Source organism: Lissotriton vulgaris, chromosome 4_1, assembly GCF_964263255.1.
Source record: "Lissotriton vulgaris chromosome 4_1, aLisVul1.2, whole genome shotgun sequence".
NCBI classification, from domain to species: Eukaryota; Metazoa; Chordata; class Amphibia; order Caudata; family Salamandridae; genus Lissotriton; species Lissotriton vulgaris.
Genome location: NC_141691.1, coordinates 1832477476 through 1832503224, shown reverse-complemented (window position 1 = coordinate 1832503224; position 25749 = coordinate 1832477476).

Sequence of the window (25749 nt, the reverse complement as noted above, 5' to 3'; positions counted from 1 at the left end):
CATCTCATAGCACACGCAGAATTCACCACTAGTTCTAGGGGGACAGAAATACTTCTCCGTAAGCACTGCCCATATATAGTTAGTAAAACATGGAAGGATGGGCAGGGTAGATTCCCAGCTGCCACTGGCACGCAGGAACGGAAACCGCTGAGTGTGCTGTCCACATATGTTCCCCCAGCATTACAGCAAACCACACTAAATGACCTGAGCAAATTCATTTTAAAAATCTGAGTAGGGATCTTAGTGGTAAGAGGTGACTTTAATCTAACGCTGGATGGGATGATTGATCAACCACCTCCACGTAGAGACCCTGGCACTGGGTCCAAAGTGGCAGATTTCCTCTCGGCCCTCGGCCTGGTTGACATTTGGAGGCAGCTTAAACCCACTACCAATCAATTTACCTTTCACTCGGGGGCTCCCAATAGCCAGACTCATATTGATTACCTCCTCACCCACACTGAAGATAACCCTGATTTCACAGAAGCCCGATGCCTGGCGAGGGGTATCTCAGACCAGTCCCCAGTACTGGCTAGAATGGAAATGGGTTTCCAATAAGCATGGGCGGAAAATCCGTTTCGCTCGCGGATTTTGCGGATTTTTGGGAAATTCGCAATCCGCGAGATTTGCGAATTTCCCGCAAAATCCGCAAATTCGCACGCAGCGGATTTTTTTTGCGGCGCGCGGCGTTGGTGATACAATTTTTGCGGCGCGCGGCGTTTATCATCGTTTGCCGAGTTGTTTTTCTCGATAGTTTGCGAGTGCTGCGCCATTTTGGATCTTGCTGTGTGATCCCGCGGGAATTGGCGAGCGCGATTACGTCATCGCGGCTTGCCAGCGATAGTTTGTCAACACGAGTACGGCGAGATCACGTCTCGCGGTACTTCGCAATTGCGAGATTTGAGATGCGGCGAGCGAAAATATAAAATTTGCAATTCTGCACAAGAAATCCACCAGCAAGCAGCATAAACCTTCTAGAAATGATGATTTTTATCTGAATAACTCCTTAGGTTGACATTTGCCTGCACTTTTTTAGCGAGGAGTCCATTTTGGGGAGGGGGGGAGGGGGGTGGGAGGAAGGAAGTGCCCCACAGTCTTCAACTTCCTGTTCCTGTTCAGCAGGCTCCTCCCAGTGCTTTGTCCATCTCCTGGTCACTTTTCATTTGGATCTGGAGCTGGAAGGATTACTTTTTGTGGATGCTGCTGGATATTTGGATTTGAGGCCTTTTTGACTTTCTTTGGATCACTGTTGGATTAGAAATTTTACAAGTAAGTTTGTTTGGGGCATTACAGTTGCTGCAACTAAAATTTTGGAATTTTCGATTTTTGGGCTGTTTTGGGGCCTTTTGCCCAGGGGTACTCAGTGGTGGGTGGACTGAGTCTTTCTGTGGGTTGTCTTGAACTTAAACATCATGGAGGCCATGGATGGATTGGGATTGTGCTGATTTTTCAGTGGTTTTCGTTTTTTGGGGCTGTACTTGTGGCCTTTTCACCAGGGGTATGTGAGTCTAGCATGGGCCTACTCTTTCTGTAGGTTGTCTTGAATTTAAACATCATGGAGGGCATGGATGGATTGGGATTGTGCTGATTTTTCAGTGATTTTCGTTTTTTGGGGCTGTACTTGTGGCCTTTTCACCAGGGGTATTTGAGTCTAGCATGGGCCTAGTCTTTCTGTGGGCTAGTTTGAACTTAAACATCATGGATGGCATGGATGGAATGGGATTGTGCTGATTTTGCAGTGTTTTTCGATTTTTGGGGGTGTTCATTGGGAGGGACAGGCCATGTGGCTGGTGGCCATTTTGAGTGCAGCTACAGGCACTGGCCATGTGCTGGCAGGCAAGTGGCCATTTTGAATGCAGGCTTTGTTGTTAGGCCTGCAACCATTTTGCCTACTTTTCAACCTTTATTTATGCCCAGGGGTAGTGAGTCTTGCATGGGCCTAGTCTTTCTGTGGGTTGTCTTGAATTTAAACATCATGGAGGCCATGGATGGAATGGGATTGTGCTGATTTTTCAGTGATTTTCGTTTTTTGGGCCTGTACTTGTGGCCTTTTCACCAGGGGTATTTGAGTCTAGCATGGGCCTAGTCTTTCTGTGGGCTGTCTTGAACTTAAACATCATGGAGGGCATGGATGGAATGGGATTGTGCTGATTTTGCAGTGTTTTTCGATTTTTGGGGGTGTTCATGGGGAGGGACAGGCCATGTGGCTGGTGGCCATTTTGAGTGCAGCTACAGGCACTGGCCATGTGCTGGCAGGCAAGTGGCCATTTTGAATGCAGGCTTTGTTGTTAGGCCTGCAACCATTTTGCCTACTTTTCAACCTTTATTTATGCCCAGGGGTAGTGAGTCTTGCATGGGCCTAGTCTTTCTGTGGGTTGTCTTGAATTTAAACATCATGGAGGCCATGGATGGAATGGGATTGTGCTGATTTTTCAGTGATTTTCGTTTTTTGGGCCTGTACTTGTGGCCTTTTCACCAGGGGTATTTGAGTCTAGCATGGGCCTAGTCTTTCTGTGGGCTGTCTTGAACTTAAACATCATGGAGGGCATGGATGGAATGGGATTGTGCTGATTTTGCAGTGTTTTTCGATTTTTGGGGGTGTTCATGGGGAAGGACAGGCCATGTGGCTGGTGGCCATTTTGAGTGCAGCTACAGGCACTGGCCATGTGCTGGCAGGCAAGTGGCCATTTTGAATGCAGGCTTTGTTGTTAGGCCTGCAACCATTTTGCCTACTTTTCAACCTTTATTTATGCCCAGGGGTAGTGAGTCTTGCATGGGCCTAGTCTTTCTGTGGGTTGTCTTGAATTTAAACATCATGGAGGCCATGGATGGAATGGGATTGTGCTGATTTTGCAGTGTTTTTCGATTTTTGGGGGTGTTCATGGGGAGGGACAGGCCATGTGGCTGGTGGCCATTTTGAGTGCAGCTACAGGCACTGGCCTTGTGCTGGCAGGCAAGTGGCCATTTTGAATGCAGGCTTTGTTGTTAGGCCTGCAACCATTTTGCCTACTTTTCAACCTTTATTTATGCCCAGGGGTAGTGAGTCTTGCATGGGCCTAGTCTTTCTGTGGGTTGTCTTGAATTTAAACATCATGGAGGCCATGGATGGAATGGGATTGTGCTGATTTTTCAGTGATTTTCGTTTTTTGGGCCTGTACTTGTGGCCTTTTCACCAGGGGTATTTGAGTCTAGCATGGGCCTAGTCTTTCTGTGGGCTAGTTTGAACTTAAACATCATGGATGGCATGGATGGAATGGGATTGTGCTGATTTTGCAGTGTTTTTCGATTTTTGGGGGTGTTCATGGGGAGGGACAGGCCATGTGGCTGGTGGCCATTTTGAGTGCAGCTACAGGCACTGGCCATGTGCTGGCAGGCAAGTGGCCATTTTGAATGCAGGCTTTGTTGTTAGGCCTGCAACCATTTTGCCTACTTTTCAACCTTTATTTATGCCCAGGGGTAGTGAGTCTTGCATGGGCCTAGTCTTTCTGTGGGTTGTCTTGAATTTAAACATCATGGAGGCCATGGATGGAATGGGATTGTGCTGATTTTTCAGCGATTTTCGTTTTTTGGGCCTGTACTTGTGGCCTTTTCACCAGGGGTATTTGAGTCTAGCATGGGCCTAGTCTTTCTGTGGGCTGTCTTGAACTTAAACATCATGGAGGGCATGGATGGAATGGGATTGTGCTGATTTTGCAGTGTTTTTCGATTTTTGGGGGTGTTCATGGGGAGGGACAGGCCATGTGGCTGGTGGCCATTTTGAGTGCAGCTACAGGCACTGGCCATGTGCTGGCAGGCAAGTGGCCATTTTGAATGCAGGCTTTGTTGTTAGGCCTGCAACCATTTTGCCTACTTTTCAACCTTTATTTATGCCCAGGGGTAGTGAGTCTTGCATGGGCCTAGTCTTTCTGTGTGTTGTCTTGAATTTAAACATCATGGAGGCCATGGATGGAATGGGATTGTGCTGATTTTGCAGTGTTTTTCGATTTTTGGGGGTGTTCATGGGGAGGGACAGGCCATGTGGCTGGTGGCCATTTTGAGTGCAGCTACAGGCACTGGCCATGTGCTGGCAGGCAAGTGGCCATTTTGAATGCAGGCTTTGTTGTTAGGCCTGCAACCATTTTGCCTACTTTTCAACCTTTATTTATGCCCAGGGGTAGTGAGTCTTGCATGGGCCTAGTCTTTCTGTGGGTTGTCTTGAATTTAAACATCATGGAGGCCATGGATGGAATGGGATTGTGCTGATTTTTCAGTGATTTTCGTTTTTTGGGCCTGTACTTGTGGCCTTTTCACCAGGGGTATTTGAGTCTAGCATGGGCCTAGTCTTTCTGTGGGCTGTCTTGAACTTAAACATCATGGAGGGCATGGATGGAATGGGATTGTGCTGATTTTGCAGTGTTTTTCGATTTTTGGGGGTGTTCATGGGGAGGGACAGGCCATATGGCTGGTGGCCATTTTGAGTGCAGCTACAGGCACTGGCCATGTGCTGGCAGGCAAGTGGCCATTTTGAATGCAGGCTTTGTTGTTAGGCCTGCAACCATTTTGCCTACTTTTCAACCTTTATTTATGCCCAGGGGTAGTGAGTCTTGCATGGGCCTAGTCTTTCTGTGGGTTGTCTTGAATTTAAACATTATGGAGGGCATGGATGGATTGGGATTGTGGTGATTTTTCAGTGATTTTCGTTTTTTGGGCCTGTACTTGTGGCCTTTTCACCAGGGGTATTTGAGTCTAGCATGGGCCTAGTCTTTCTGTGGGCTGTCTGGAACTTAAACATCATGGAGGGCATGGATGGAATGGGATTGTGCTGATTTTGCAGTGTTTTTTGATTTTTGGGGGTGTTCATGGGGAGGGACAGGCCATGTGGCTGGTGGCCATTTTGAGTGCAGCTACAGGCACTGGCCATGTGCTGGCAGGCAAGTGGCCATTTTGAATGCAGGCTTTGTTGTTAGGCCTGCAACCATTTTGCCTACTTTTCAACCTTTATTTATGCCCAGGGGTAGTGAGTCTTGCATGGGCCTAGTCTTTCTGTGGGTTGTCTTGAATTTAAACATTATGGAGGGCATGGATGGATTGGGATTGTGCTGATTTTGCAGTGTTTTTCGATTTTTGGGGGTGTTCATGGGGAGGGACAGGCCATGTGGCTGGTGGCCATTTTGAGTGCAGCTACAGGCACTGGCCATGTGCTGGCAGGCAAGTGGCCATTTTGAATGCAGGCTTTGTTGTTAGGCCTGCAACCATTTTGCCTACTTTTCAACCTTTATTTATGCCCAGGGGTAGTGAGTCTTGCATGGGCCTAGTCTTTCTGTGGGTTGTCTTGAATTTAAACATCATGGAGGCCATGGATGGAATGGGATTGTGCTGATTTTGCAGTGTTTTTCGATTTTTGGGGGTGTTCATGGGGAGGGACAGGCCATGTGGCTGGTGGCCATTTTGAGTGCAGCTACAGGCACTGGCCATGTGCTGGCAGGCAAGTGGCCATTTTGAATGCAGGCTTTGTTGTTAGGCCTGCAACCATTTTGCCTACTTTTCAACCTTTATTTATGCCCAGGGGTAGTGAGTCTTGCATTGGCCTAGTCTTTCTGTGGGTTGTCTTGAATTTAAACATCATGGAGGCCATGGATGGAATGGGATTGTGCTGATTTTTCAGTGATTTTCGTTTTTTGGGCCTGTACTTGTGGCCTTTTCACCAGGGGTATTTGAGTCTAGCATGGGCCTAGTCTTTCTGTGGGCTAGTTTGAACTTAAACATCATGGATGGCATGGATGGAATGGGATTGTGCTGGTTTTGCAGTGTTTTTCGATTTTTGGGGGTGTTCATGGGGAGGGACAGGCCATGTGGCTGGTGGCCATTTTGAGTGCAGCTACAGGCACTGGCCATGTGCTGGCAGGCAAGTGGCCATTTTGAATGCAGGCTTTGTTGTTAGGCCTGCAACCATTTTGCCTACTTTTCAACCTTTATTTATGCCCAGGGGTAGTGAGTCTTGCATGGGCCTAGTCTTTCTGTGGGTTGTCTTGAATTTAAACATCATGGAGGCCATGGATGGAATGGGATTGTGCTGATTTTTCAGTGATTTTCGTTTTTTGGGCCTGTACTTGTGGCCTTTTCACCAGGGGTATTTGAGTCTAGCATGGGCCTAGTCTTTCTGTGGGCTGTCTTGAACTTAAACATCATGGAGGGCATGGATGGAATGGGATTGTGCTGATTTTGCAGTGTTTTTCGATTTTTGGGGGTGTTCATGGGGAGGGACAGGCCATATGGCTGGTGGCCATTTTGAGTGCAGCTACAGGCACTGGCCATGTGCTGGCAGGCAAGTGGCCATTTTGAATGCAGGCTTTGTTGTTAGGCCTGCAACCATTTTGCCTACTTTTCAACCTTTATTTATGCCCAGGGGTAGTGAGTCTTGCATGGGCCTAGTCTTTCTGTGGGTTGTCTTGAATTTAAACATTATGGAGGGCATGGATGGATTGGGATTGTGGTGATTTTTCAGTGATTTTCGTTTTTTGGGCCTGTACTTGTGGCCTTTTCACCAGGGGTATTTGAGTCTAGCATGGGCCTAGTCTTTCTGTGGGCTGTCTGGAACTTAAACATCATGGAGGGCATGGATGGAATGGGATTGTGCTGATTTTGCAGTGTTTTTTGATTTTTGGGGGTGTTCATGGGGAGGGACAGGCCATGTGGCTGGTGGCCATTTTGAGTGCAGCTACAGGCACTGGCCATGTGCTGGCAGGCAAGTGGCCATTTTGAATGCAGGCTTTGTTGTTAGGCCTGCAACCATTTTGCCTACTTTTCAACCTTTATTTATGCCCAGGGGTAGTGAGTCTTGCATGGGCCTAGTCTTTCTGTGGGTTGTCTTGAATTTAAACATTATGGAGGGCATGGATGGATTGGGATTGTGCTGATTTTGCAGTGTTTTTCGATTTTTTTGTGCTGTATAACTGAACTGATGTTCCTCTGTCTTCCATTGTTTTTAGGTGCACAAGACTCAAGAGAACCACCAGTGCCAGGAAGAAGTCCTGCAGCGGTGTGTGTGTGCAGCATAACGTCACGCGACGTCACGTCTGGCCTCAGACAACTCTACAATTCGTGCAACTGCGGCCTGCTGTCTGACCTGCTCTGAAGAAGATGGCCCCAAAAAAAGGTCTCCGTAGCTCCTCTAGCAAGAAAGTTGCTAGTAAGGAGCAGAAGAAGCAAGTTACCAAGGCGGCTGTTGTGCCACCCGCCACGTTTTTTGGGAAAAAAAAAAAAATACGCCTGCGGCAGCAGGATCTGCTGGGGACCAAGCTGGGAGCAGCACCCCTGCTCCATTGGGTTCAGTGCCTCCACCACCACGCCAACTTAAGTCAAAGCCCTTGAGTGCTTCAGAGGCAGTCAGTGTACTTCTCCAATCACCATCGACCAGTGATGTTGGCTCATCGCAAGAAAGTAGCAGCAATGTCCCTGAATCAACACAGGTTGTTGTAACTCATCTGACAAGTGTTGAACAACCACAGCCGCAACTACAACACCATGTGCAAGTACACGCCCAAGTACATGTGGAAGGAGAGGCATCAAAAGGAGATGCGCAAGCAAAGGTGCATGGAGGTTCACAAGTGCCCACAATAGTTGTTCCTCCCGAAGTAGGGGCACATCAGGAAATCGACAATGAAGCCGAGGTATCATTGGAAGCCACTCCTCCTGATGATCATTCATTGTCTTCCACATCCCTAGCAAGGAAAAGATCAAGGGGGGTGTCTACATCTTCTTCAAGCCCACCGCCTTCTGATGATCTGGATGACGAATGGGTACCACCACGGCAGCCTGAGAGTGAGGCACACCATGATCTGACACCGGTACCTAAGCGTAAAAGGAAGGTCGTCGAAAAACTCAGACCTATGGAGTGTGATGAGGCTCAACAAGAAGTGACAGATACTGCTGGTGATGAAGCCTCTCACGATGACGACGAGCCAGTCATCACAATGGTCACTGCAGCCCCACCGGGCATGCAGCAAAGAGACATTTTGACCCTATCCCGAGAAGCTGCTGAGCGTGATGATGATGTCGACGAGGAGGCAATGGAAATGGAATCATTAGATTTGGAGTTAAGTAGTACACCAAAACCTACCGCTTCCATATTTCTTCCTCGCAAGAAGGTACCCACCTCGACCTCAATTCGTGGTGGTGAAAGTGCAAAACGTACTGAAGTTCGGCAATCCACATCCTCCACTTCATCTGGCATTAGCAGCAGGACCACCACCACCAGTATCGCCGCCTCCTCCGGCCCCCAAAGACATTTCAAGTCTCCAGTTTGGGACTTCTTTAGTGTTTGCCCAAAAATGGAAAACGTAGCCATTTGTAGCCTTTGTAAGGTTCGAGTTGGTCGTGGTAAGCTTGGTTCTAACTATGGTACCGGAGGCCAGAGAGGTCATCTTAAGAGAGCGCACCCTGTCCAATGGTTTCCGCACCTAAAGGCGTTTATGCAAGCCAGAATTGCACGTAATGAAAGCGTTGATTTTTCATCATCTGATGACGAGGAGGAAGAAGACGATTCAAACACTTCACTTACACCCAGTACCCCTGTCAGCAGCACACCCCATGTGAGGCACACTAAGAGTGTGGGAGAGAGTGAGACATCAATGCGGAAAAGTTCATCAGCGAGCGTAACTGGGTCGAAGATATCATCATCATCCCGTAAATCCTTGGTCCAGGGCAACATTAAAAAGATGTTGTTTACAGAAACGCAATATGAACGCAACCACCCACTGGCGCGTCTGTATAACACTAAGCTGGCTAAAATGCTAGCTCTGGACCTTCTCCCTTTTTCTTTTGTAGAAGGGGTTGGTTTTCTAGAATTAGTGGCAGCGCTCTGCCCTAAATGGAAGGTTCCTAGCCGGTTCTATTTTGCCCGAGTTGCGGTTCCAGCACTACATGAAGATGTTCTGAAGGTGATTGGGGCAGGTTTGCAGAAGAGTGCTGTTCACACTATACATCTGACAACAGACATGTGGACCAGTGGCGCAGGCGCTGATTACATGTGCATCACTGCACACTGGGTCTCTTTTTCAGGGGCTAAAGCAAAGCTAAACACAGGTGTTGACACGGACATTGTTTTTAAAGCTGCTCGGAAACATGCAACACTAGCCATGTTTGGTTTGGAGAAACGTCACACAGCAGAAAACATTTTGGATGTCTTTAACACAAAGGTCCTTAACTGGCTGTCCCCACTAAAACGCCAGGTTGGTTATGTTTCCACGGACAATGGCGCCAATATAGTTAAGGCCATGAGGCAGGGTGACTATTTCAGAGTGCCGTGTTTGGCGCACTGTATAAACCTGGTTGTCCAAAAATTCTTGGCTAATAAAGCCAGTGCAGCGTACAGTGTATTGGACACCTGCCGAAAAATGTGCAAGCATTTCAGCCATTCTTTTAAGGCCCGGAAGCAGCTGAGGAGCCTGCTATATCAACGTAAAATGCCAGTGAAAGCACTCATCCAGGAGGTGGTAACACGTTGGAACTCAACCTTCTACATGCTTGAGCGTCTGTATGAGCAGTATATGGAACTCGATCAATATTTCCTTACAGAGGGTACAGAGGAGCTGAGGATGGGTGGGCCGCAATGGAACATAGTTCAAGGCCTGACACCCATGCTTCGTCCTTTTGAGTTCTTCACGCGTGCAGTCATCAAGGAGGACTCTAATTTGGGAAAAGCTATCCCATTGTTGTACATGCTGGAGGACCAACTGAAGGAGGTGTGTTATGTGTTTGAAAAAGATGACAAAAACCAAGACTCTTTGCTTCTGGCTGAGCAATTATTAGAGCTCCTACAAGGTGATGAACGTCTTAAAAAGATCCACTCAGAACAGCATTACATTTGTGCTACTATTCTGGATCCACGCTACAAAAAGGCGCTGGCAGGCCAAGCATTCTTTCCTTTTGATGATGAACATGTTCCAAAGTACAAACGTTGGCTAGCCTTGTCAGCCAAGAGGTTTGAAACAGAACGGCTGAAAATTGAAGGAAATGGCAGTACATCAGCAGGCCATCCCCAGTCAAAACAATCCACTTCTGCACCTGTGGCTGTGGCACAAGTGACCTCTCAGCCGTTAAAGACACCGGCAACCGGATCATCTGCCCGAGACACAACAGAAACATTGGAGGCTGAAGAGGATTGGCTAGCTCTGCGTGGGTTTGGTTCTCAAAAGGTCAGAGGCACAGCAAGAGCTAAGCAAAGTGGAGGAACCTTGGAAGAGGACCTTGAGTCGATGGTGAAGGACTATCTGAATGACTCAACAGAGGTCTATGTTAATTCTGACCCATTGGCGTATTGGCATGGGAAAAAAGAATTGTGGCCACAGCTCACCAACCTGGCTTTAAACTACTTGTCTTGCCCACTCGCAAGCGTGTCTTCTGAACGGGTTTTCAGTGCTGCTGGTGGCATTGTAACTCCCAAACGGAGCCGCCTCTCGCCCAAAAATGTGGAGAGGTTAACAATGATCAAGATGAATCAGCACCTCATACTACCAGATTTCAGAGTACGAGAAAGCGTGCCGGATGAAGAGGAGGTGGCCAGCAACATAGATGAGGGAATTTCTACTCTGTCAGGTGACACTGAGCTCACCCTGCCTGAATTCGCAGAGTATGATGACGAAGCCTTATTCTTATTCCTGGACCGTGATACCGAGCCCTGAAAATGAGACAACGAATCAATAACTTTCTTTTTCGTCCCTATTCACTTTTATTCCTGTCTGTCTGTCTTTCTTTGTTGTGCACAGTTAATATATTTCAAACTTTAATCAGATAATCACAAAATCAAGCCCATCAGCAGAACTGTCTTCAATGGTTTGCTAATTGATTTGAAGTTGCCGCAGTCTGCATGCCTCAGGTTCACAATTTCAGAAGAACATGCTCCTCTATCCTCCTCCTCCAGACTCCTATTTCCATCAAACCAGAGGGCTGGTTCACGCCCAATGAAGAAAGACTCAGCACTTGTGGGGGTGTTGTTGTACCTCTTTGCAGGTGAGTTGACGGCTCTGGGACCATTGTTGGGAAGCTCTAATACCGGATAAAAGTGGTTTGGACCAAATCCCAGGAAGAAATTCTTTTGTGTTTTTGATGACTTGCCTTTTAGGTGCTCTTAGGGAAGGTTCCGTCTGTTTGTGGGTGAGTTTCGTGGTCTGGGAGCATTGCTGGGACACTCTAATCTTGATTGCATTTGCTTTTCAGGAAATCCGTCGTGGCAACCCCGACTTATGGCCTAGCTACGCAGCGCGTTTGGACCGAAGGCCGAGAAATATTGCAAGTATTGCAAGTATGAGATTTTGCTTTTGGCCTGTTTGGGGGTGTTATGCTTCTTGGCGGGTGGGTTGGCGGGTCTTGGGGCATTCCTGGGAAGGTCTAATACCGGGTAGAAGTGGTTGGGACAAAATCCAGGCCGATTTTTTTTGTTGCTATTTCTGACATTTTGCTCAATGTAGCGTTTTCGGGGGCCTGTTTGGGGGGCTTCCTGGTGTTTGTGGGTGAGTTTCGTGGTCTGGGAGCACTGCTGGGACACTCTAATCTTGATTGCATTTGCTTTTCAGGAAATCCGTGGTGGCAACCCCGACTTATGGCCTAGCTACGCAGCGCGTTTGGACCGAAGGCCGAGAAATATTGCAAGTATGAGATTTTGCTTTTGGCCTGTTTGGGGGTGTTATGCTTCTTGGCGGGTGGGTTGGCGGGTCTTGGGGCATTCCTGGGAAGGTCTAATACCGGGTAGAAGTGGTTGGGACAAAATCCAGGCCTATTTTTTTTTGGCTATTTCTGACATTTTGCTCAATGTAGCGTTTTCGGGGGCCTGTTTGGGGGGCTTCCTGGTGTTTGTGGGTGAGTTTTGTGGTCTGGGAGCACTGCTGGGACACTCTAATCTTGATTGCATTTGCTTTTCAGGAAATCCGTCGTGGCAACCCCGACTTATGGCCTAGCTACGCAGCGCGTTTGGACCGAAGGCCGAGAAATATTGCAAGTATGAGATTTTGCTTTAGGCCTGTTTGGGGGTGTTATGCTTCTTGGCGGTGGGTTGGCGTGTCTTGGGGCATTCCTGGGAAGGTCTAATACCGGGTAGAAGTGGTTGGGACAAAATCCAGGCCAATTTTTTTTTGGCTATTTCTGAAATTTTGCTCAATGTAGCGTTTTCGGGGGCCTGTTTGGGGGGCTTCCTGTTGTTTTTGGGTGAGTTTCGTGGTCTGGGAGCACAGCTGGGACACTCTAATCTTGATTGCATTTGCTTTTCAGGAAATCCGTGGTGGCAACCCCGACTTATGGCCTAGCTACGCAGCGCGTTTGGACCGAAGGCCGAGAAATATTGCAAGTATGAGATTTTGCTTTTGGCCTGTTTGGGGGTGTTATGCTTCTTGGCGGGTGGGTTGGCGGGTCTTGGGGCATTCCTGGGAAGGTCTAATACCGGGTAGAAGTGTTTGGGACAAAATCCAGGCCGATTTTTTTTTTGGCTATTTCTGACATTTTGCTCAATGTAGCGTTTTCGGGGGCCTGTTTGGGGGGCTTCCTGGTGTTTGTGGGTGGGTTTCGGGGTCTGGGCGCAATGCTGGCTATATATACTTTACTTTGCAAGAGGTTTGAAGCAAATCCATGGTGGCAGAGGGGAGTTAGGGCCTAGCTGCAGAGCGCGCGCGGAGTGATTTGGGAAATTTGTGAAAAATTGACTAAGTCCCCATTTTTGTACTTTTGCTCTTTGGCTGTTTGGGGGTCTTCTACTCGTTTTCTCCTGGGTTGACGGCTCTGGGGCCATTGCTGGGAAGCTCTAATACCGGATAAAAGTGTTTTGGACCAAATCCCAGGCAGAATTTTTTTTGTGTTTTTGATGACTTGCTTGCCTTTGAGGTGCTCTTAGGGGGGGTTCCGTCTGTTTGTGGGTGAGTTTCGTGGTCTGGGAGCACTGCTGGAACACTCTAATCTTGATTGCATTTGCTTTTCAGGAAATCCGTCGTGGCAACCCCGACTTATGGCCTAGCTACGCAGTGCGTTTGGACCGAAGGCCGAGAAATATTGCAAGTATGAGATTATGCTTTTGGCCTGTTTGGGGGTGTTATGCTTCTTGGCGGGTGGGTTGGCGTGTCTTGGGGCATTCCTGGGAAGGTCTAATACCGGGTAGAAGTGGTTAGGACAAAATCCTCGCGGAAAAGCCTTTTGGCACTTTTTGTAACTTAGGGTTCGTTAGGGTTAGCCCTAGCAGCAGGATTGCATGTGTTTCGGGGTGTTCTAGATTTTTGCAACTGAGTTCTGGGGTCTTAGAGCACTCGTGAGAATGTGTAATTTTGGTTGCAAGTCATTTGAAGAAAATCCATGGTGGGAAAGGGGGGATTTGGCATAGTTAAAGAAAGCCTTTGCCACTATTCTTAACTTAGGGTTCGTTAGGGTTAGCAGTATTTCTATTGCATGTGTTTGAGTGGGGGGGATTTCGAGTCTTGGAGCGATGCTGGCTATGGCTACTTTTGCTTGGTTGCTTGCAAGTGGTTTGAATGCAATCCACGGTGGGTAAGGGGTAATTAGGAAGGGGGTACTTCGGCCTACTTTTACTTTCAAAGTAAGTTTTGTCACCAGTTTTCTGCTAGGCCTCGTTTTTTGAGATTTGATTGGGGGTCTTCTACATTTTTGCGACTGGCTTTAGTAAGGGTCTGGGTGGGAGCACTGCTAGTAAGATCTAATTTTGTTCTAAAACACAGTTTACAGTACACCTAGCTTGAGGGGCAAGATCCGCTACATTAATTTGCCCATACTTATTTATCCTTCAAAAGGTGACTCAGAGTCCGCACTTTCAAAAATATTGTACTGTCTACTAGGAAAATCAAATTGTGACTTTTTGCACTCCACAGCCTACATACCTTATATTTATTTATCAGTGGTGTTGTAATATTATATCACTTCCTGTTTTTCGTTGAATAATTACAGGCCGGGTTTCAGTCTCTGCAATGGGGAAAAAAGGATGGAGTCAGGCTTCACAGTAGCGGAGCCACAATTCAGCATCAGGCAGTCAGTGGACAGGGTGTCTTCTGGTGACCAACATCGATGGACGAAGCGTCGGCTGCAATGGAGGAGTGCCGCTAATAGGAGGATTTTTTTTCTGCAGGCAACTTACTTACCACTTCCAACAGGACCACTACAACCACATAGATACAGTATCCCTTGCCTTTTTCTCTGACTGTGACTGCATTTCTTGGATCTCTCTCTGCTTCTAAATTGATCCCTTAACACATCACTTAGTCCACTCCACTATCACATCTGCACCACACATAGTCATTTGTAAGTGCTCCTACGTAATTCGCAAGTCGCAGCACGCCCCAGGCCGTAGAGGACTGGGATGGCCCCAATGATGAAGCATATCACCAAGGGGCAACCCTGGTGAGTGAGGGGACACCTAGAAAAAAAGCAATTTCTCCTTTTCTATCTACTATACCTTCCAGACCAACCCCACTGAGTGTTGTTGTGAATGGATTTATAGTGACCAGCAAGACTCTCGGGTATCTGGCTAAGTACAGAGACCTTATGTTGAATATCGTTATCAATAATTCCACACAGGCCCTGTACTGTCGCATTCTTTCTTCCACAGTTGTCGAATGTACTACTTACTTTTCACTGACATGCATGCAGTAGTGCATGCACTTTCAAAGATTGATGGATAGGTTTGTACCCAAAGAATTGTTTATGTTCAATTGTTTGTCTATGCTGTGCTTTTTTTTACAGGGTGTCTTCTGGTGACCAACATCGATGGACGAAGCGTCGGCTGCAATGGAGGAGTGCCGCTAATAGGAGGATTTTTTTCTGCAGGAAACTTACTTACCACTTCCAACAGGACCACTACAACCACATAGATACAGTATCCCTTGCCTTTTTCTCTGACTGTGACTGCATTTCTTGGATCTCTCTCTGCTTCTAAATTGATCCCTTAACACATCACTTAGTCCACTCCACTATCACATCTGCACCACACATAGTCATTTGTAAGTGCTCCTACGTAATTCGCAAGTCGCAGCACGCCCCAGGCCGTAGAGGACTGGGATGGCCCCAATGATGAAGCATGTCACCAAGGGGCAACCCTGGTGAGTGAGGGGACACCTAGAAAAAAAGCAGTTTCTCCTTTTCTATCTACTATACCTTCCAGACCAACCCCACTGAGTGTTGTTGTGAATGGATTTATAGTGACCAGCAAGGCTCTCGGGTATCTGGCTAAGTACAGAGACCTTATGTTGAATATCGTTATCAATAATTCCACACAGGCCCTGTACTGTCGCATTCTTTCTTCCACAGTTGTCGAATGTACTACTTACTTTTCACTGACATGCATGCAGTAGTGCATGCACTTTCAAAGATTGATGGATAGGTTTGTACCCAAAGAATTGTTTATGTTCCATTGTTTGTCTATGCTGTGCTTTTTTTTACAGGGTGTCTTCTGGTGACCAACATCGATGGACGAAGCGTCGGCTGCAATGGAGGAGTGCCGCTATTAGGAGGATTTTTTTTCTGCAGGCAACTTACTTACCACTTCCAACAGGACCACTACAACCACATAGATACAGTATCCCTTGCCTTTTTCTCTGACTGTGACTGCATTTCTTGGATCTCTCTCTGCTTCTAAATTGATCCCTTAACACATCACTTAGTCCACTCCACTATCACATCTGCACCACACATAGTCATTTGTAAGTGCTCCTACGTAATTCGCAAGTCGCAGCACGCCCCAGGCCGTAGAGGACTGGGATGGCCCCAATGATGAAGCATGTCACCAAGGGGCAACCCTGGTGAGTGAGGGGACACCTAGAAAAAAAGCAATTTCTCCTTTTCTATCTACTATACCTTCCAGACCAACCCCATTGAGTGTTGTTGTGAATGGATTTATAGTGACCAGCAAGGCTCTCGGGTATCTGGCTACAGAGACCTTATGTTGAATATCATTATCAATAATTCCACACAGGCCCTGTACTGTCGCATTCTTTCTTCCACAGTTGTCAAATGTACTACTTACTTTTCACTGACATGTATGCAGTAGTGCATGCACTTTCAAAGATTGATGGATAGGTTTGTACCCAAAGATTTGTTTATGTTCACAATTGTTTGTCTATGCTGTGCTATTTTTTCTTGTCTCCCAAAACCTTTCCCAAAAACCCCCGTACCCATCCATTTTTCAAACCCTAACCCTCTTCCCCCGGGCTGTGTGGTTTTGATTGATGTGTGACTAAATGACAGCAATAAATCCACACACTTGCTGGGGAGGATAAGGTGATAGCAACAGGCTGATGAAGAAATCCGAGGATATATTCTTACTCTGCTTGACAAAGAACCATTGCTAATGTGAAAGAACTTCAACCGAATTAGTAGTTATACTTTACCATTTGTTAGGCTACAATGTGGCACTGTTCTACTGTACTTCTGTCACCTGCTATATTCTCAGTTGTACCGTTGAATTGCTCAGGAGGACAAACCAGATTTCGTTTTCTTTTTTTTCATAGGCATGCAACTGCCACTGTGTCACACCACTAGTACCACTGCTATGAGGAAATTTTATCCGACCAAGATTGCCAACCATATTCGCTGTTTCCCGTGGAGCCAGCCCTGGGTCTAGCCCTACTTTCAAACACAAATTACAGGTAAGATAAGCGTTTGGTGGTTTGGGGGTATAATGGAGTATTAGTACGAGAGACGAGAGACTGAAGGTAGTACTACTAAAGTCCTAGGACTCTTGGATTCACTTCACTTAGTCTGTGAGAGGCACTTAGTGTTGAAAACATTTGGGCATTTACACTTAAAGGAAGAAAATGGAACTAAACTTTCAGGAAAACAAAGTCAACGTTAAACCCCCACCCACAAGGCAAGCAGTAAGAAACGGGTATGCTCAGATAAAGTTTGAAAAAGTATATTTATATCCCTAACAAAATAATCTCCTGCAAGACCCTCCCTAACCACAACGATTGTCCTTCAAAAGTCCCCAAAAACCCAACTCCCAATTCCCACCCCCCAAAAGTCTCTAAAAAAGGGGCAAGGGACACTATGGGTGGATGCTGTCAACTTTTTGGGCCAGGGCATCATGCTCCTGGCGGAGCAAGGCGTGCTCTACGCGGAGCCCCTCCAACTGGTTGGAAAAGTGGTGGAGCTCCTGCTGGAGGCGGGACACCATCAGGGTACTGCGGCGCAGGCGTGCCTTCAATGCCTTGTAGGTGCAACGGCTGTGAGAGGAAGCTGTAGCTGTTGTCCTTGCTACTCGGCGGTGGCGTTTGGCTTTGGCAGCCCGGCTCAGTCTGGGTGGACCACTGTGCTGGGTGGCACTGGCAGCCCGTGGGGGAACGGAGGCTGATGCAGACGACGTAGTTGTTGTGGTCGACTGCACACTTTCTTCGTCCTCCAGGGCCACCAGCCGCCGATATTCGGCCACAGTGGCATCGATCCTCCGTTGCCGGGCCGCTCTAGCCAGCTCCTTCCTCCTTGTTCGTTTGGAAGGAGAACCTATATGAAGAAAGAAAGACATAGTCTGTAACCAATGCTCCTTAAGATTAACTCAATCATTCAGCAGAAATTTGTGTTGCACTACAACTAGCAACTTGCAAACGCATTACATAACTATTGAGGCCAGTATCTATCTAACCTCACACTTCTTCATCCTTGCTCTAACATTAGTGGGAGTTTAAGGAACAAATTCTACGAGCACTATGGACTTCCATTGGAGTCGACTATGAAAGTACACCAGTCTTATTCTTCTTCTTGTCTCTTGTTTTGGAAAATTGGTACGTTATCTTCTGCAAGCCGGCATAATGCCAGCGCAGTAAACTTGCACCCGAGAAAAAGAGACGCACGCCATGAGGAGTGACCTAGACTTGCGTTGCGTTACTGTACCTGTCCAGTACATGCAGGTGGTGAAGCTCTTACTTTTCTATTACGGGTGGCACTGAGAATACTCTGTTACAACTCAAGGGCTACTGCTTAATTAATTTAACTTTCACCCTACAGTGGAAATGAGTACTAGAAATGGAAAATTGAAGAAGATAAATAATCTGATTATCTATCACTTCACATGGGATGTTTTTGCTTATATATGGGATGCCTTTAGGTGCTTTGCTTTTTATTGAGTGACCAGTGATACATCCACACATGAATGACTGAGTACTACTAAACTTATTAAGAGAGGTAGGGAGTGGCCACCGTAATAACCGGATCTATGCAGTGCTTGCAATACAAACTACTGCTACTATTGATGGTAGTATTTGGACGAAATTAAAAGTTCTTTTCCTTGCCTTTCCTACACTGGAACGGACGTGCGGGTGCAGTGTTACATGCTCTTCAAAGTTACACTTAGTTCATCCACTGACCGTCTACTCTCTCTAGATCATGGGTACTCACAAACTTTCTCTCAGGGGCTACATTTACAGTGTAGTTTGGGGCCGAGGGCCGCACTAGTGGGGGCGGAGTCAGAGGGGGCGGTGCTAAAGCAAAACGATAACTTGTGACCATGAGGTTGCACACAGGTCCCTGCAGCAGATGCCCTCACCCACTGAGCCACCAGACCCAGCATTTACATACATCTCTCTCCCTCCTGCTCTCCCTCCTGCCCTCCCTCTCCATCTCTCTCTCCCTCCTGCCCTCCCTCTACCTCCCCCTCTGTCATCTCACTGTGTGTGTGTCTATCTGTGTCAGCCTTCAGCCCGGGTTGAGACCGCTTCCTCAACGCGCACACACAGACAACAACACCAAAGTACTTAACAGGTCTTTAAAAGACCATTAACATATTATTGAGGCTTTGTTTGTTGTAGCGCCCCTGCTTCTCCACCCTGACAATCACTGCTTGCCCGGCCCCACAGAGCAGAGGCTTTGTTCTATTTCACCTCTTTGTGGCCTTGCATCTCCACTCTGCTCTATGGGGGCCGGGGGAGCAGTGATTGTCAGAGTGGAGATGCAGGGGGGCTAACAGGTGAAATACAAAAAAGCCTCTGCTCTGTGGGGGCTGGGGGAGCAGTGATTGTCTGCAAGGTCTGCGCACCGCCAAGGAAGGCTTGCCGGGCCACCACCGGCCCGCAGGCCGTACTATGAGTAACCCTGCTCTAGATACACATATGCTATCTAAGAGTCAGATAGTAGCATGATCCAGGTATATGGACACATACAGTTTCTGTGTCACCCACCCAGGCCGTTGTCCTTCCACCCATCATTGCTTCATCATTCACCCAGCCATGCATCTCATATTCTTGCCTTCCCAGCTAGTCTTCAATCTCAATAAGTAAGGAATATATAAGAGCTTACCTCTGGCCGCCACCACCACCGTCTCAACTCTCACAGCCGCCGCCTCCTCCCCTGAAGAATCGCCCTCCGCCTCCGTGTCGAGCACCACCACCTCCACACTGGCCCCGCCACCAGATGTTCCACCTACAAAGTACATTTAAGAATGTTAGAATAAAGCACTCACTAGTCTTTGGTCTAGGAATGAAGACATGTGAAAACAATGTAAATTGTGACTGTCTACGTTAAAGTTAAAAAAAATGTCCCTTTTTCCAGGGAAGGTTGTCTTGCTGCACTTTTTGGCACAACTGATGAAGGCTGTTTTTTTAACACGCACCATTTTTCTCCACACAGACAGAAGATGGACTTCTAACAACAAGATCAAGTTGAAACCAGGTGAGAGCTCGGCTCGACCACAAGAAATGTCTTCAATTAATCGTCAGCACTAACCACTTTTCCATTATCAGTTAAACGTTTAGTTTTATTATGACTTCATTTTAATAAATGTGTTTACTTTTAATAAAGCTTTTAAACTTAAATACAATCTGTGTATTTTGGTCCAGACTAGAGTGACTGAGCGAAAGGTTTTGCAATTTTTGCAAGCATGAGTCCAGATTGAACACTTCAAAAGACATTATGGACAATCCCAGAGGACTGCACTAAGTTGATAGAGCTATTGCTGACTAGAATCATGGGAGTTTCGCCAACCGTGCAATCTTAGTTAGCTACACAGACAGACTAATAAGAATAATCTAGTAATACCACAGGGAGTCATAGTAGAGGCAGGATAAGAATTTAGATACAGTCCACAAGAAGAGCAAAGACAATTTTGAAAAAAGTCAAATGAGGAACGCTAGGAAAAATAGGTACTAGTCTAAAATGAAAACTTACTGGGGCCAGCAGAGGAGCCCTCGCCTGCCCGATCCTGGCCCTGTTGAACAGCATCCGCCGCCTGCTGCTCCTGTGTCCTCCTCTCACCCCTGGGGGGAGCTGACGTACAACATGAAAGAAAGAACAGAAAACATGGATGATTGTTGCTTGTCAATGTCAACCAAATCAAACATTTCAAAAGAACAATAACAAAATATTTCTGCGAAATTATATTGATTAGGGTTAGTTTTCATTTATTTGCGGACCTGTGACTTCGAAAGTCACGTAACTCACTAAACAAAGTACTGAAACGTTCACCTAGGACTGGCAGGCAGCAGTCCGCAGGCAAGACGCAAAGTGACAGACAAACTCCATTGTGATTTCAGTCAGATCAGTGACAACACTAACAGTTGCCTGCTACATTACCAGTCATTTAAATAGTCAAACTATCAATCCACCGCCACTATTTTTCTTATTGTCAGGGGTACAAAGGAAGGGGCAGATTTAAGCCCCTTGCGGCTCTTTTGCGCCGTTCTTGCGTGACTTTTGTGACGCAGCAGCTAAACAAAAAAGGGCGCCATGGTGCGGCGTATAATATTATAACAACCTGACGCATTTGGGAGATGCATCCCGTTATAAAGCCCTGCGCCATCAGGGGGCGTTCCGGCGCAAGGGAGGGCATTCCTGCGCTGGAACACATCCTAATAGTGGCTGAGGGAAATCTACAAAATTTCAATCAGTCACCTTTAGGACAATGATGCGTCACACAAACCCTGCACCTGCTTGAAGCAGACGTACGGCTTGACCCAGCATTGGGGAGATAGGGTACCCCAGAGCATAGCTGGAGCTGCGCCATCGTTGCGACGCAACTCCAGCAGTAAAGCTTCGGTGACGTTTTGGGCCCATGGTGCGCCGCATTGCAAATACGGCGCACCATGTTTGGTGGTGGTAGCGGGCCGCACAATTAATGGCGCATCCCTGCTACTTTGCAGGGATGCGACGGTAATTGCAATTCTGCCCCTTAGGGGCATACTTACTTACGCGTTCTGGCGCATCTCCAGAGATGCGCCAGATCAAATGCGTCACGCAAAACTACCCTTGCGACACGGCAGATGCGCCTCATTTACAATGCGGCGCACCCTGGCGCAAGGGTAGGCACTTGCGTGACGCATCTCGTCACGTAAGAGCGGCGCATCGCTGGAGTCACGTCGCCAACGCAATGCAACTCCAGTAATGCACAGGGCCACCCAATACTTAACATGCTGTGTCAGTCCTTTTGCCTGCTTCGAGCAGACATAAGGAATTGAATTGACGTAGCAGCGTCGCAGAAGTGCCTGCGTTAAATTGCGAGGCGCACAGCCGCCGGACCGCCCACCCTGCGTACTAGGAACGCACCCATTGTGGTGCAGGCCCATGGCTTTATAACGTGACGCATCTCCCTAGATGCGTCATGTCGTAAATGACTCGCAGGGATGCAGCACGTTTATGCCGCTGTTGCGTCACGCAAGGCAACGTAAACGTGGCGCAAGGGGCTTGTAAATGTAATCTGCCCCCTAGTGTCTAGCATTACGCAGTTCTGTAAAGTACACTCATACATAATAGTTACTCAGGCCAATGAGACCACGAAATAGAAAACAAATAAGCATAGTAGCAACGCCACTGAGAAGGAGAGCAGTGCACCTGAAATGCACAGAAGATTTTGAAATATAATTTAACTACAATGTAATCGTCATCAGCGGCATTATTGGCTTGCTCCATGTAAAAAACAAATATTTGCAATACAACAACACAGAGCAGGAGAAAACATCATAGTAGTGAGTGATTAAATGGCTACTACTACTCACCAAGCCCGGGGATCTCCAAGCCGAGCTGGTCCAGCAGGTCGCGCTCGCGGTCCAGGAGGTCCGTCCAGCGATGGGTGACCTGGCTGTAGGTGCGCTCGACCCCGTAGAGGTGGGATATGGCCCAGCACACCTTCTCCCACCGCTTCCGGCGCTCCCGCATGTTGTAGCCGCCGGCCGCGATCCTGCCGCCTCCCGCGATGGTCCTGGGCAGGCGGCGCTGGACGAAGTAGACCAGCGCGCCCACTTCCTCCGGGCTGAATATCTCCCGTCGCGTCACCTGCTCCCCCCTCAATCTCCCGCATGCTGTCCTGGCACTGGGTCCAGCACTACTCCCCGCCGCCGCTGCGGCCCTCAAGTGCCTGGGCAGCTTCACAGCGCCTGGCTTGACCATGGTCTGGGCAGGTAAGGTAGGAAGAAGTAGAAAATTAAGAAAGAATAGGATAGGGAAGAAGAAAAGAAAAGAGTTTAAAAAAGTAGTTTAAAAGTAAAGAAAAATAGCAGAAAAGACAAAAATATACAGCTAGGAAAAGAGAGGGATAGATAAGAAGCAAAATCGTAAAAAAAAACTGAAAACAAGCAAAGGATGGCAAAGATACCAAGAGGATTAAACACCATGCCCAGACACAGGAAATGAATGAAAAACAAGATGGCCGGCGCCCGTTCACGAGCGCGAAAGTAAGTTCGCGCGAGATTTTCCTCGCGATCTCGTGCGAACCTCTAGATTTCCCGCGCGATCTCGTGCGAACCTCTACTCGCAATGCGCTTACTGCGCGAGATTATACATAGCGGGCGGAACCGGAATACGTCACGCAAACAAAATGGCCGCGCCCTTACTCGACCTTGGGGTAAACTCGCGTGTTGCGCTGCAAGCCGCTTGCGAATACTGCAAAAAAACTCGCGAAACAACAAGCCGCAAAAAAATAAAATGCTCATTCGCACGAATTGGCGGCTTCCGCGGTCGGTTTCGCACGACGCCGCGCCCCGCGAATAGCGCGAAAAAACCGAAAAACGATTTCAGCAAAAGCAAAAGCAATGAGCAGGTGCAAAAGGTCAACCTCATGATTTGTAACGATTCTCTGTAGTGCTTCCTGAGGGGGCCCTCCAGAATTCGGTTGCCTGCTTGCAACTATTGTGTGACCCTGCTCTGACCTTAACTGTATGCCACAAAGGTCCTGATTTACAGCTAAAGGAGCAGACAAGCAGGTGCCAGGCTGGAACTTGAAATTCTTTCAGTGACACATTAATTAGCCCCTAATTCATTATTGTCAGTTGGGGCAGGGCAGGTGTTGTTAATAAACTAACCCCAAATTAATTCATGTCAGTTCAAGCAGGGCAGGTGGGCTTGCTTTTCCCCCCCCCATCTTCTACAGTGATGATGAACCAGAGGGTGGCATTGATGTAACAGAGGGTGGCATGGGTCAAAGAGAGGGTGCCAGTGGTGAAAGAGAGGGTGCTGGGAGGCTGAGATGATGAACCAGACGTAGAAACAGCATAGTCGCGACCGTTGCGAGCCGACAAGTAAGTTCGCAATTGCGAACTAGTACCAAATCCTCGCGAACTGGTAGAAACACTTGCGAACACAAAAAAAATAAATCTGCAAATTCGCGAGAATTCGCGGATTTTGCGGATTGCCAATTCGCAAATCCGCAAAATTCGCGAACGCGAGATTCGCAAAATTCGCCCATGCTTAGTTTCCAACCGAGACATGCAACCCTCACAATCAACCCATAGGCCCTAAAAATACCACACATCAAAACTGAACTGTTAAAAGATACAGATCTGTATTTTAATGAAAATATTGGCTTGGTGACCTTGCCTCAAACTATTTGGGGAACATTTGGGGCAGTCATAAAAGTAGAGCTTTGGCTCTGATCATGGCACACAAAAAATCAACGAACAAAGCGCACAGAACAATTAGAGGACGATATTTTAACGGGCAAGAAAAGCTTGGCTCAGGCAACTGATGATTGAATTAAGCAAACGCCAGATGCTAAAAAGTTAGATTACAGGCAGCTTCTTACAGAGGCAGCTAAGTCTAGGCAAAGGCCACATATCATAAGATATATCAGCATGGGGATCAACGGGCAAACTATTAGCTTGGCTTGAGAGAAGAGAGCAGGCGCAAAGGTGGTTCCGCCTACTTAGGGGGGCCGAGGGAAAGTAAATAGCTGACCCATAGGATATAGCGGAGACATTCACTACCTACTTGAAACAATCTATGCATCCGACTCGGTGTCCACGGCACATGACAACCGGGACCTTCTGGCCACTATACAGGTCAACTGCTTCTCTTCAACAGATCGAGATTCCCTCAAAGGGGACACCACAGCAGAAGAGATACAAACAGCAATCCGAGATATCCGCTCTGGGAAGGCTATGGGCCTTAACCATCTTCCAATAGAGTTCTTTAAAATAGCGGCTACCAGGCTGACACCCCACCTTCGGCAGACGTACCTAGACAGCTATAAAAAAAGGACTCTTGCCAGCCGAGATTCGACTAGCTACAATAGTTGTAATACATAAACAGGGCAGGCCCGTTAGCTAATAGACTCATCACCCTAATCACAAATCTGGTGGACCCTGATCAATAAGGATTCATGCCGGACAGAAACACTGTTTTAAACTTGCGCCGCCTACATGGCGTTTTGGGTAGGGTGGACATGATATGAGAAGATGCTGCCCCATTGTCACTAGATGCCAAGATGGCGTTTGATGCTATTGAATGGCCCTTCCTATTCGCAGTATTGGAACAAATGGGTTTCAGACCCAACTTCATGAAATGGATGAAGCTCCTCTATACTGACCCAAAAGCACAAATAGTGGTAAACTGCCACACATCACGGCAGTTCCATATAAGTAGGGGATCTAGACGAGGATGTCCCCTGTCACCTCTTATTTTTGCACTTGTGTTAGAACCTCTGGTGATTTGGGTAAGGGGGGATCACTTGATACGGGGACACAAATGGACAGACTGTCATGAGGACAGAATCTCCCTTTACGCAGACAACATATTGCTATATATAGCTTCACCAACATCATCAATCCATCGCACATTTTCTGAATATTTGGTCATCATTCAGGCTACACAATAAACTGGTTTAAATCCCCACTATTCCTAATTCCCGGCCCAAGTCCTAAACTACCCAAAGAATACGACATCCCTATGACAACGGATGGGTTTTGCTATGTGGGAATTTATGTCATCATTGACCCAACACGATTCTATGAAACCAATCTACAGGTGCCCTTGACCCATCTGTGCACAGACGTCAAGCACTGGCGATCCCTTCCACTGGCCATCCTGGGACGAGCAGCCCTTTCTAAAATTCTGGCATTGCCCCACTTTTTGTATGCACTGCAAAATACCCCCTTCAAGGTCCCAGATTCCTATTTTATAAACATTGCAAGTTCATTGCAAACTTTAATATTGGATGGGAGAGCACCGGGTATTGCGATGCAGAAACTAACAGCTGGATGGTACAACGGTGGGTTCACCCTACCCTACCTTAAGCTCTATTATTGGGGATCCCAGCTGACGGTAATCAACCAATGGGTCTATGGTCCACAACCTGACCTGAGCCTTCACACAGATAGGTGGCTGATGGGGCAGGGAAGATACAGAAGAGCCCTCTACACAAACCCTAAACGAATATGTCTCACCGGTCCTAGCACCATAGAAATTTGGCACTTGGTCACTAAAAAGTTAGTATGGCATAAGATAATCACACAAGTACCCCCACTCTGGGAGCCCGAGTGCTAGGCAGCTTGAGTGCCGGCCCCGGATTTGATAATTGGGATCCAATAGATATCT